General features: G+C 47.2%; 1 long non-coding RNA gene across 2 annotated transcripts in view; it reads left to right on the top strand.

The window, feature by feature from the left end:
- The first annotated feature begins 8,232 nt into the window (after positions 1–8,232).
- Positions 8,233–12,593, top strand: part of LOC141424714 (uncharacterized) — a 28,971-nt gene continuing 24,610 nt past the window's right edge. For both annotated transcript variants that reach the window (XR_012449563.1, XR_012449564.1), the window contains exon 1: positions 8,233–8,364. This is a non-coding gene — a long non-coding RNA (uncharacterized lncRNA). The remainder of the gene's footprint in view (positions 8,365–12,593) is intronic.

Below are 12,593 nucleotides of genomic sequence, written 5' to 3'. Positions count from 1 at the left end.
CAGCCCTTAAAGGGGTAGTGAGGGTTGACCCCACCATCACAGCTTCCATCTCCCATCATTATTTGTGCCATGTGACAGTGCAGGCTCTGTGTTGGAAAGGGGTTGGGAGTCCCAGGTCTCTGTACTGAAAAGAATTCTGTAATATGGCAAGCCAGTACCTATATTGGCTTTTCCTTGTCCTCCCAGGACCTCAGAGTGTGCTGGTGTTTGGAGATAAGGTTTTTAAAGAGGTGATTAAGTTAAAATGAGGTCAGCAGAGTGGCCCCTAATCCAATTAGACTGCTGTCCTGACAAGAAGATAAGGGTAGGACGGTCACACTGGGGAAAGATGGCATGAGGAGACAGGGAGAAGAGGTACCTACAAGCCAAGGAGAGAGGCCTTAGGAGGAACCAGCCCCAAGACATCTCCATCCCAAACTTCTAGCCTTGAGCACCGTGAGAAATTAATGTCCATTGTTTAAACCACTTGGTCTATGATATTTATTATAGTGGACACAGGATGCTAATACTGTGTTAGTCAGTCTTTGCCTTACTGTAACCAAATACTGACATAAACAACTTAAGTGAAGGCAAGATTTATTTTGTCTCATGGTCACACGGTGTCAATCCATCAAGGCAAAGATGTCATGGTAGAGTAAAGCATTTCAGATCGTGGTGACCAGGAAGCAGAGAAAGAGAAAAGGACTGCAGACCAGGTCTCTAACCTTAAATGTCATACCCACTGTGACCTACTTCCTCCAGGTAGGTCCCACCTGGCAAAATAACACCACCGGCTGGGCACCAAGACTTCAACACATTAGCCTGTTGGGGATATTTCATAGCAAAACCACAACAAACACCCTAGTCATAACTAGACTATGCAGAGAAGAGGCTGTGATTACAGAATCTGTCCCATCAGGGCAAACTAAAGCCATCCCCAACACAACTTCCTCTTGATTGTGTCCCTGAGGCTAATGGCCATTCTACCAGTACTTGAACCAAGAGTCAAGAGTCTGTGTGACAGAGGACTCAAGTCAAAGGTGACAGTTTGAGGAGCCCAAAGGTTTATTTCCATGGGCTTTCTGGTGAGTCCTTCAGCCATCTCATCACAGAGTCCACCATGGCTGCCATGTTTTTATGAGGCCCTAGTGACTTCAAAGGACTGGTTCTAAGCAGATTGCCACCATGGGAGGTCCTTGCTTCTTTCTCAAGGCATCTAGGCAGCCAGATACCAAAGGTAACATAACCGTGCTCCTCAATCTGCTGGTGACATCCTAGGTCTAATCACCTCTGGCCATCCACTTGCTCCAAACACTCCAGGAGACTCCCTCAGTCTCCTATTCACATGGTATGTAAGATACATGAAAAAAATAACGGGCGTGTGGAAGCTATGGTAGAATTACAGGAATACTTCATGTAGTGTCTATAAATGAGGCAAAAGGAAAGGCTGATGTTTATACAATGATATGAAAGAGAGGTCAGATATCTGAGAACACAGAAATGAAAACGATAACAACTCACATATCTGCATCCTACAAAGTATTTTTGCAGGCTGAGGGTATAAACAGATTTCAAAAAGCTTTGCTTGACTTCATTAAGCTTGTGGGGAACTGTTAGAATAGCTTCGTTATGTAATCTTCACTTTTCAGGCTCAGAGAGATTTGTAAGTGCCCACCCTCAATGCAGCTCATGGAGATCCAGAGCCTGGATACCAATGGTGATCATTTTGCTCCAAATTCTCTTGCACCTATTCTCAGCAGTGCTCCAGGGAATCCATGGAGCAGGTAAAAAAGAGGGAAAGGCAGGTGGGGCAAGTGGCACCTGGAAACAAGCCTTAGTGGACAGAGGGCTGAGTCCTAGAGAGGCCACACATGGAGCATGGGGCCCGGGGAAGAGCCCTGAAAAGAGCCAGAGCCCAGGAGGTTGACCTCAGAGGGACTCCTCAGTGATCAGTTGTTAAATGATTTGTTGAGTGAGGGATTCATGGCAGCTGCCTGAGCCACAGAACCCACTGCATGCCTGCTCAGGATGGTCTCATGTACCTACACACCTGCATTACCAAAACCAGGTTTCAACTTATGTTGGGAAATGGAACTGTAACCTAGCCAGTGGCTCATTCCAGGTGTATGGGAGTTACCCTTCACTTGTTATCTTCCTTATCCCACACACCTAGTCATGGACAGGTCTTGCTGATTTTACTTCCCATCTTGTCTCTGTCATGTTTTAACTGTTCTTTATCTTCATAGCCAACCACCATAATGAGTTCAACAGCATCATGAAGTAAACATAAATTCTTGTACACATCATCGTTGACTCACACTCTGCAAATTCCCTTTGGCTCTTTACTCTCCCCCACTGTTAGTAGTAATGATCTGTCATTGCTGGGTGTATGCCTTGTCCATTGCCTGTGGCTGGGACCATCCCCCACCTTTCCACCTTTCATGCCTCTAAATCCCACTACCATAAACAATTTCTTAGTGAGAGACTTCCTAAGCATCGCAGACAGGTCTGTGACCAAACTTCTGAGATCTCATCCCTGGTGTTGGAGGATGCCTGGGCCAGACATCAGTTCATCTTTCTGATCTGTAGAAATCGACAGTCTGGACATTGGTTGTTTAATGGCTATGTGTGTCACGAGCTGAACACTTGTGCACCCTCAAATTCATTTGTTGAACTCCAAACCTCCAGTGTTTATATTTGGAAATAAGGTCTCTACTGAAGTATTAAAGTGAAATGAGGTCATTACAGTGAAGCCCTGGTTTTGGTGAGGTTAGTGCACTTATAAGAAGAGACACCAGAGAGCTCTCTGGCCCAACTTTCTCTACATGGGACTGTGCTGAGAAAAGGACACTGTGAGATGGCAACCAAGCAGAGCCAGCAAGAGAGTTTTTACCAAAACTGACCCCACTGGAATCCTGATCCCAGACTTCCAGATTCCTGAGCCGTGAGAAAATACATTTCTGCAGTTTAAGTCTCCAATCTGAGATACTTCACTGTGGCAGCTAGAGCAGACTGAAGCATATGAATTATAAACACTTTGCATTCTTACTTTGATTATGGTGTCTCATAAGACAATCTTAGAAGAAAGCTCTTGTTCTAATGTAATCAAGATATCAAGTCCTTTAAAATGACTTTTCTTTCACGTTTTGTTTAAAAAAATACCTCTTGCTCTGAAGGTGGGGTTTCCTGTGTTTTATTTGGAAAGAAATTGCATTATTGGTTTTTCACGTTTAAACATTTAATCCACTCGATATGTATTTATGTGTGTGACAGAGGAGTGATTCTTCCTGGATCCCAGTGTTTCTACCCCTGGGAGAGAGCCCCGTGTGGGCGATCTGCAGTCTTCTCCATGCCTCTTTCCCAACACAGGGAACTTGAAAGTCCATCATATTGGTAACTTTGGGAAGTAGCTGTGGCTCTCTGAATACTCTATGGTCTTTCTGGGGTGGTCCATGAGCTCCCAGAGGGAGGCCTGCCCCTTCTGGAGTTTATGGAACTGGATGAGAAGGCCTGGCCATTTCTTGGATGTAGCTCGCAGATCTACATGCTCCTTTCTATGTTTCATCAGTCTGTTTTCTGTTGTTGTAATAAAATACCTAAACCTAGGTACTTTACAAAGAAAAGAAATGTATTTATCTCACACTTTTGGAGGCAGTAGCCCCACCGGTTTGGCCTCTAGCAAGGGTCTTCTAGCTACATTACAATATGGTGGGAGAGATCACATGGCAGAAGCATTCAGGACCAACTTTGTTCTTTTATAACGACCTGCTCTCATGGAAGCTGTCTGGGGTCCTGCAAGAAATACATTAACTTCTGAGGGCAGCACCCCAATGACCTAATTAACTGCTGAGGGCAGCACCCCAATGACCTAACCACCTCCCAGTAGACTCCTCCTCATCAAAGTTCCACACTACCCCTCACATCAGCACAGTGAGGACCGAGCTCCCAACACGTGGACCTTGGTGACACACTCAAAGCCTGTTCGCACGTTCTAACTACAGTGTATGCAAACCCACATCCTCAGCTCGTAGCAAAGGCGGTGCCTGGGCCCTTGAGATGACCTGGTTCTGTAGTTGTTTCTGTATCTCAATGTATCAGAGGTAGGGGAGCTCAGGGTGGCACTTATTCTGTCCTCAGTTGGATGACATGAAGCAGTGAAGTGTCAACCCAATCTCTTCTCTTTCTCCACTGACTCCCAGTTACCCTGACCTCATGATGACACTACAGTCACCCTGCTGGTCTGTAATGGTGTCCCTGTCCTGTCCCAGGTGGTGGAGGTAGGATGTAGCTAGCACTGACTTTGGGGCAGGAGGTTTAGTTTTCTTCCACGGTTCCAAGATCCAAGCTTCTGCCCCAGCCTGAGGTAAGCAATGCCTCAGTCTCTTCTTTTTCTGCTTCTTCAAAGTATCCTTGACTTTCCTCAACTGTTCACTCTTTCACATTAGCTTCACAGGTTTGTTAAATTTTGTGAAAACTCCCACCCGAATTTTTATTGAAATTGCATTAGGTTTACAGATTAGTTGGGGAGGATTGCCAGGTTTTATGACACCGTGTCTTTCTTCTGGATTTCTCTAGTCGGCTTTCATTACCTTTACTGACAACAGGTAGTTATCTTTGGGAAGGTCCTGCGCATTTTGGGTTGGACTTATTCTCAGTATTTGCTTTTTTTCTCTGTTGTAAATGTGTATTTTTAAAGTGATATATTTTGATATGTTTGTTGCTGGACTGAGGCATGCTGCCAATTTGAGGGGTTGGACCTTGTATCTAGAAATGCTGTCTTATTTATACTGCAAGTTGACCTCTGTACTTCGGGGTTCTGTGTTGCCAGTCAGAAGAGCTGTGAATAATGATGGCTTTACTTCTTCTTTTTCAGTCCTTGTAAGGTTTATTTATGTTTTTCTTGTCTTACTGTGCTGGTCGGGACCTCCTGCACAATGCTGCATACAAATGCACGCCTTGTCTTGTTCTGATTTTAAAGGGACCATTTCTGGCATGTCTTCATAAAACATAGTGCTCCCTACATGTGTTCTGATCGACACATGTGATCACAGTGACCTCCATGACCACAAGAAAAAAACAAAGCAGCCAGGTTCTGGTGGCTCACGCCTGGCAGCCTAGCTACTCAGGTGACAACTATCAGGAGGATCGTGGTTCAAAGCCAGCCTGGGCAAATAGTTTGCAAGACCCTATCTCAAAAAACCCAACACAATAAAGGGCTGGTGGAGTGGCTCAAGTAGTAGAATACCTGCCTAGCAAGTGTGAGGACCTAAGTTCAAATCCCAGTGCTGAATAAAAAACACCAACACCACAACAAAGCAACATTTTGGTCCTAAGACCAAGTGGAATAGGCTGACAATATGGCGATGGAAGCAGATGGCACCCCAGATGTCACTCATTCTGACAGACCCTACTCCATCCCATCCCACCCTCTTCCATCCTGTCCCATTCCTTCCTGTTCTTTCATGGAATGTGCTAACACCTCTATTCTCTTTCATCAGCTCTAAAATGCGAGGCATGCATAGCCTGAAAACCACAATGGCATTGCTTTAGGGGGATTACAAGGTGGGAGATTTCCTTCTGCTGGTAGGAAATTTGTTTAGTGTGCAGTGAGAGAAAGCGAGGGCTCGAGTGATGTAGGATCTGGAGACTTGGGAAGGGGGCACTGTTGCTTCCTGAGATGCACTGCAAGGAGGGTCCAGGAGTTTGAATGGCCGCTTAGGTCTCCAGGGGACGTGAGTGGGCAGGTGGGTGGGTGGAGAAGAGTACAGGCTGACACAGGTGCTGCTCTGTTCCTTTCAGGTCTTCATCCTGACAGGGGAATCATTTTAACCACACGTGGCTCGTGTGTGCTGTCCCTCTCAGCAGTCCTTGCCCCTTCAAAGGAACTGGGTTCTCACATGTCTTGTGTTTGTTGACTTGCCATGGGCTCTGACTCCCTGTGAGGTTCCTGACTGGCTAGGGTACGGTCCTTCCAAATGGGTCTGAGTCTGTGGCTGCCCACATTCCAGAGGAGCCACTGTACCACATGGTTGACATACCCTCCACCTCCAGGTGGAGGCCCAATGGGCACTCACTGCCCAGGCAGCTCCTGACCCTTCAAATGCCAGGCAGAGGAGCCCAAGCTTCCTTAACTCCCCCATGCGGACAGAGTCTGCAGCACCACTGAAGTCACAGCAAAAAATGATTGGGGTCCTGCCTCTGATGCCCTAGTGAGGTGGATTCTTCGTTCCACCTGCTGCTGATACTCAGTGCTAAAGCACAGCTTTATAACACCCTCACCTACTTCACCTGCCACCTCACCTGTCCACTTCACTCACCACCTCACCTGCCACCTCACCCTTCCCACCTCACCTGCCACCTCACCTGCCCACCTCACCTTCCTACCTCACCTGCACTCACCTGTCCGCCTCACCTGTCCACTTCACTCACCACCTCACCTGCCACCTCACCTTCCCACCTCACTTATCACCTCACCTGCCCAATTCACTCACCACTTCACCTGTTAACCTCACTCATCCACCTCACCTGTGTACTTTACCTTTCCATCTCACTTGCTACCTCACCTGCCCACCTCACCCACCACCTCACCTGCCCACCTTACCCACCACCCCACCCACCTGCCTTACTCACCTCAACTGCCACCTCACCTGCCCACCTCACCTGTCCACCTCACTCACCACTTCACCTTTCCACTTCACTCATCCACTTCACCTGCCCACTTTACTGGCCTACCTCACTTACCACCTCTGTATCTTCTATGAAGCCCTCACACACAGTATTGCTAACAATTTAAAGAGCGGAAGCTGGCATTTCGATGTCTGGGACAACATACGAGTGTCAAGTCTGTCTACAAACTCCAGAAGCATGGTTCACCCTGCAGTCCCATGCCCAGTGCTGTGTCCGCTGCTTGGCAGGTGGGCAACATATGACGTGTGTGTGTTTGTGTGTTTGTGTGCATGTGTGTGCAAAGCAATGAATAAAATGCTAGCCTCAGTGTGTCTTTTCTTATGTAAAAGCTCTCCTGGATCATCACGCACAGTAGCACATTGAAGACACTTAGTGTGGAAGGCATGTCGGAGTTTAATTGAGGTGTGGATCACATGCCATACAGCTCTTCCTTTTAAAGTGGATTTTGGTATATTCAGTGGGGTCTAGTACACGCACAGAGCTGTGCAACCATCACCACTAATTCTAGAGTATTTTCATCGTCACAAAAGAGTCCCGTGCCTCCCGCTCCAATGCAATCGCCCCCTGCTCCCTCTGGCAGCCGCCCCCTCTGCTTCCCATGTGTGGATTTGCCAGTTCTGGACATTTCCTATAAGCGGTATTACACACCTGGACTTTTGTGCCTGGATTGCTTCCACTTAGCATAAGATTTTCAAAGATCACGTTGTGTTTCACACCAGGGCTTTATTCCTTTTTTGTGTCTGAGCAATGCTCTGCTGTGTGGCTGTGACCTGTTTTATTTATGCAGTAATGGGCTGGGTCATATCTACTCATGGCTCATGAATCATGCTGCATAGACACTGGAGAGCTGTGAGTTTGAACCCAGATCCTACTGCTGGTGCCTGTGTCTCCAGCTTTTCCCTCTTGCAGAGCTGCAGCTAAAATGTAAAACTCTGTGTTTGTGAGCTCCAGACCCTTACAGGGTAAGTTCTGTTAGGATTCCACGTGGCATTACGAATCTGATTTTTTCAGAACACGTCAACTGGGAGTGTAAGAAGGCACACATTCAGAAAGTTAGTTTCAAACTGAATAGTAAAATACTGCCCTGCACATAAGCAATGTGCATTTCCTGTCATACAACTGCTTTTGTCATGGGCTCTTCTGAAAGCCAGGAGTCCTTCAGCAGAACTTGCTGTGGAAGTCCCATGGAGCCTGCCCGCTCCATGGCTGATGCTACTGGATGTCGGCATGCTACATGTGCCTGAATATAGACAGAGGTGGACAGCAGGCTAAGCCACTCCCGAGGTGGCCTCCCTGCTAATTCAAACACTAATTGGGGTTCCACTGAGAAGGGCTGTGGCAGGTACACTTGAGGGCTCCCAAGAGACTGCCCTGCATTTTCTAGGAGGCCCAATGGAACCACGTGAGCCCTCGCAGCAGAAGTGTAAGCAGAGAGATCTGAAGGGGAGTGTGATTTACTCTGGCTGGGGGGTAGGGGAGGAGGGTGTGAAAAACACCAGAAGGCATCAGTCAGCATCTAGGGGCAAAGACCAGTACCTGCTGACACCAGCAGGGGAACTGCCAGGAGCTACACGTGGCCAACAACCTGAGGGAGCTTGGACTCAGACCTCGCCCTGAAACTCCAAACAGGAGCCCAGCCGTGCCTCATCTCAGCAGAGGGCCCCACCCTGGACTTCTGACACAAGGAACTATAAGACAGTGAGTGTGGCTACAACCAAGTGTGGGGTACTTTGTTACAGCAGTGGTAAGAAAGGGAGTATGCTATGAGCTTTGTGTTGGAGTTGGGTGCTGCAGTGCCCTGTGCTGGTAGTAAAATGTATATGTATTTATTATTGAGTTTTTGGCAGTATTGGGAGTTGAACTTGGGGTTTTGTGCTTGCTAGGAAGGTGCTCTACCAATTGAACCATGCTCCTAGCCTGTTTTTGCTTTTTTGCCTGGAGCTGGCCTCAGATTGTGATCCTCCTGCCTATGCCTCTTCCATAGCTGGGACCATGGGTGCATGCCACTATGCCAGCTTATTTGTTGAGATGGGGGTTTTGCTAACTTTTTGCCCAGGCGATCCTTGAACCACAATCCTGCTGACCTCTGCCTCCCGAGTAGCTGGGATTTCAGGCATGAACCGCTGTGCCCTGCCCAGCCCTCACACGCATTCCATAAAAAAACACTTTTCATATAAATGATTCACACATACACACACATACAGAGTTGTGCTTCTCAAATGTTCCCTTGGCCATCTGGGTCCCCTCCACGTCCTCCTGGTCATCTTGGTCTTGGCTGGAGGGAGGTAGGAGTGCATGAGAAGGAGGCAAAGCTGCAGGGTGCAAACCGAGTCTCTTGGTAAAGGGGAAGGCAATTTCATCCCCAAGGTCTCCTTCAATAAAACAAATAAGCACACGGCAAGGGGCAGAGGACATTGGGTTCCTTCCCTGTTTTGTTGTGGAACATTGTCATGAGCTCCGAGTTAGGAAATTAAATGGCGTATATCTTTTGCCTGCTCAGTTGTACAAAGGAGCTATGTTTGGTGTAGGACAAAGAGTTAATTAGAGGTTTGCAATTAGATATTAAACTACTGATAAATTAGATGCAAATAATGAGGTCCATTATTAACAAGGAGGAATGCAGGAGGGGACGGAAGAAGTGTTTATTTGATAAATACATTTTCCCTGAAAGGGCTCTGCTCTCCAGCAAGCCTGGACCTGATGGTCCACAAACGATGCTTTCCCGCCCTGTGGCTTTGGCATTGCTGCCCTGAAGTTTGTAAAGTCTTGTCTTGACTGTTCCTTTGCTTGGCCAACTCCTGTGCATCCAAGTCTCTGTCGTGGCGTGGACAGAGCTTCTTCCAGAAGCCTACTCTGCTGGCTCCCATGGCATGGGGACCTCCCCAGAAGATGCTGCACTCTCTGCCCTCCTCCCCCACTGGGCTGTGGGTGATACCAGGCAGAGGCCACTGGACCTACACGCAATGTAGTTGGTGAGAGACGGTTGATATGGTCGATCTCTGTCTCTCCAGAACCTGGCGCTGTGGGGTGGCACATGGCTGGCATAGTCAGGGAGCAGGTACCTCGTTGATCGTCCCCACCAGGCCTGCTGAGGAAGGGCCTGCTTTTGGGGATGAAGGATTTATCGTAGTGCTCTGTGATCTACCAGATGCTCACATCTTTGAGTCACCCTATAGAGCAGAGTTTGGTGACCTGCTTACTGCTCGTGGACCAAATCCATCCATCATCTGCCCCACTGCCTGCTTTTGTGAATAAAGTTTTATTGGAACTATGTCTGTCTGTTTACGGATGCCGCATGGTCGTTCCTAAATCACAGTGGAGAGCTCAGTCCTTGCGCTAGGCGCTTGCGTGGTCCACAAAGTTGAAAATATTTGTTATGTGACGCTTTGCAGGAAAAGGTCATTGTCCTGTGGAGCTAGACTAGTAACAGGGAAAGAAAAAAGCCACCATGGGACTCAACCCTCCTCAGCAAAAGGTCAACCTCCCCCTCAATGCTGAGCTCCTCCTTGTCCCCACCCAGTGCCTCCCTCCCATGTCCCCTCTGTTGTAAATTCCTTTTCAAGTGTAAATTCCTCCTCAGTTGTAAGTTCCCCAAAAGACAAGGGAGTCTCTTCCAGGGTTCAGACTGGAAAATGGCACATGCCCAGTAAAGGGAAATCTGTCCTCAGCCTGATCTCTCTCGGGTAAATCCCGCTACTTAAGACCTTATGAATATTGGTCGCCTCTCATAATACAATTAAAAACAATTGCATGGGCAGAACATGCCCTGTTTTATGGCAAGACCTTGTCAATCACACCTGTCAATCATCTTAGCCCCTCCTGCAAACACCACCCAAACTTTCCTTTCTTTCAATAAAACTTTACTACTGCTTTGCAATCTGTGTCTATCCAGGTCTTTGTTTGAGAGATGAAAAGACCTGAGGTCTTATCAGCCAGGGTATCCTGAGCTGCCCTTGGTGACAGGTGGCACAAACCTCTGTACATAAGAAAAGTCACCTCCTACATCTCATCAGCCACAGTGGCTGAACTCAAGGTGAGCAAGTGTGGGCAGGTGCATTGCCAGTCTAGTTGTGCTGAGGAGGGTCGAGTCCCATGGAGGCTTTTTTCTTTCCTGGAGCTGCTGGAAAGTGTCCTTAGTTTCCTCATGTGTCAAACACATGTCACTCCATGCTCTGTGTCTACCACAGAGCCAACTCCAACTGCTCACCTCTTGAAAACGAATACTCCAGGAGTGAGAGTTGGTGGGAAGGAAGTCGGGCTTATTATAGGGTCACCAGCATTCTGAGAATAGACAAGAGTTGACCATTCTGGAACACTTGGGTTCACGGAGGGCTTTTCTAGGGAAGGAGAGGAGACCTGCTAAGCGGGGTCTTCGTTATCCAGGACATATGTGCCCCATTTCTCCTCTGGCCAGAATGGTGCATCTTGGCCTCCTGGGACTGGTTCCTGTAATACTTTTCTGCAAGCTGGACCTCATAGCAAGTTCAGACTTTTTGTGTTATCTGACGCACAGGACTAGGAAGAGGCGGGCGCTGCACATTCTGATGCTACCTGAGGGTCGCCAGCTGTTCCTGTTGTCTTTGATAAACAGAAATCCAGATTCTTCTGCTCCACGTGTGAGGGTTAAAGTGTGTAAATCTTAGAGCAAAGAGCTACAAAAAGCCATGATGGGTCAGACATGAGGTGGAAGCAGAGAGAGTTCTCTCTTATGGGAGATATATATATATATATATATATATATAGAGAGAGAGAGAGGGAGAGAGAGAGAGAGAGAGAGAAAGAGAGAGGAAGAAGGAGAAGGAGAAGAAGGAGAAGAAGAAGGAGGAAGAAGGAGGAAGAAGAATAAGAAGAAGAAGGAAGAAGAAAAGGAACTCTTACACTGTTGGTGGGAATGTAGACTAGTACAACCACTCTGGAAAAAAATTTGGAGGCTACTTAAAAAGCTAAACATTGATCTACCATTTGATCCAGCAATACCACTCTTGGGGCTATACCCAAAAGACTGTTACTCCAGAGGCACCTGCACACCCATGTTTATTGCGGCACTATTCACAATAGCCAAGTTATGGAAACAGCCAAGATGCCCCACCACTGACGAATGGATTAAGAAAATGTGGTATCTATACACAATGGAATTTTATGCAGCCATGAAGAAGAACGAAATGTTATCATTCGCTGGTAAATGGATGGAATTGGAGAACATCATTCTGAGTGAGGTTAGCCTGGCCCAAAAGACCAAAAATCGTATGTTCTCCCTCATATGTGGACATGAGGTCAAGGGCAAACACAACAAGGGGATTGGACTTTGAGCACATGATAAAAGCGAGAGCACACAAGGAAGGGGTGAGGATAGGTAAGACACCTAAAAAACTAGCTAGCATTTGTTGCCCTCAACGCAGAGAAACTAAAGCAGATACCTTAAAAGCAACTGAGGCCAATAGGAAAAGGGGACCAAGAACTAGAGAAAAGGTTAGATCAAGAAGAATTAACCTAGAAGGTAACACCCACGCACAGGAAATCAATGTGAGTCAACTCCCTGTATAGCTATCCTTATCTCAACCAGCAAAAACCCTTGTCCCTTCCTGTTATTGCTTATACTCTCTCTACAACAAAATTAGAAATAAGGGCAAAATAGTTTCTGCCAGGTATTGAGGTGGGGGGAGAGAGGGAGGGGGCGGAGTGGGTGGTAAGGGAGGGGGTGGGGGCAGGGGGGAGAAATGAACCAAGCCTTGTATGCACATATGAATAATAAAAGAAAAAGAAAAAACAAAGAGGAAGGAAGAAGGAAGAAGAAGAAGAAAGAAGAAGAAGAAATAATAGACAAGAAGGAGGAGGAGGAGGAGGAGGGAGAGGAAAGGGAGGGAGAGGGAGAGAGAGAAATGTTTAATCTAAGTCAGAAGAGTCCCATCTCTCTCATCTTAGCCTGC

This window comes from Castor canadensis, chromosome 7 (genome assembly GCF_047511655.1).
Source record: "Castor canadensis chromosome 7, mCasCan1.hap1v2, whole genome shotgun sequence".
NCBI classification, from domain to species: domain Eukaryota; kingdom Metazoa; phylum Chordata; class Mammalia; order Rodentia; family Castoridae; genus Castor; species Castor canadensis.
Note: the sequence above shows the minus strand (reverse complement) of the source record. Positions and strands in the feature narration are given on the sequence as shown.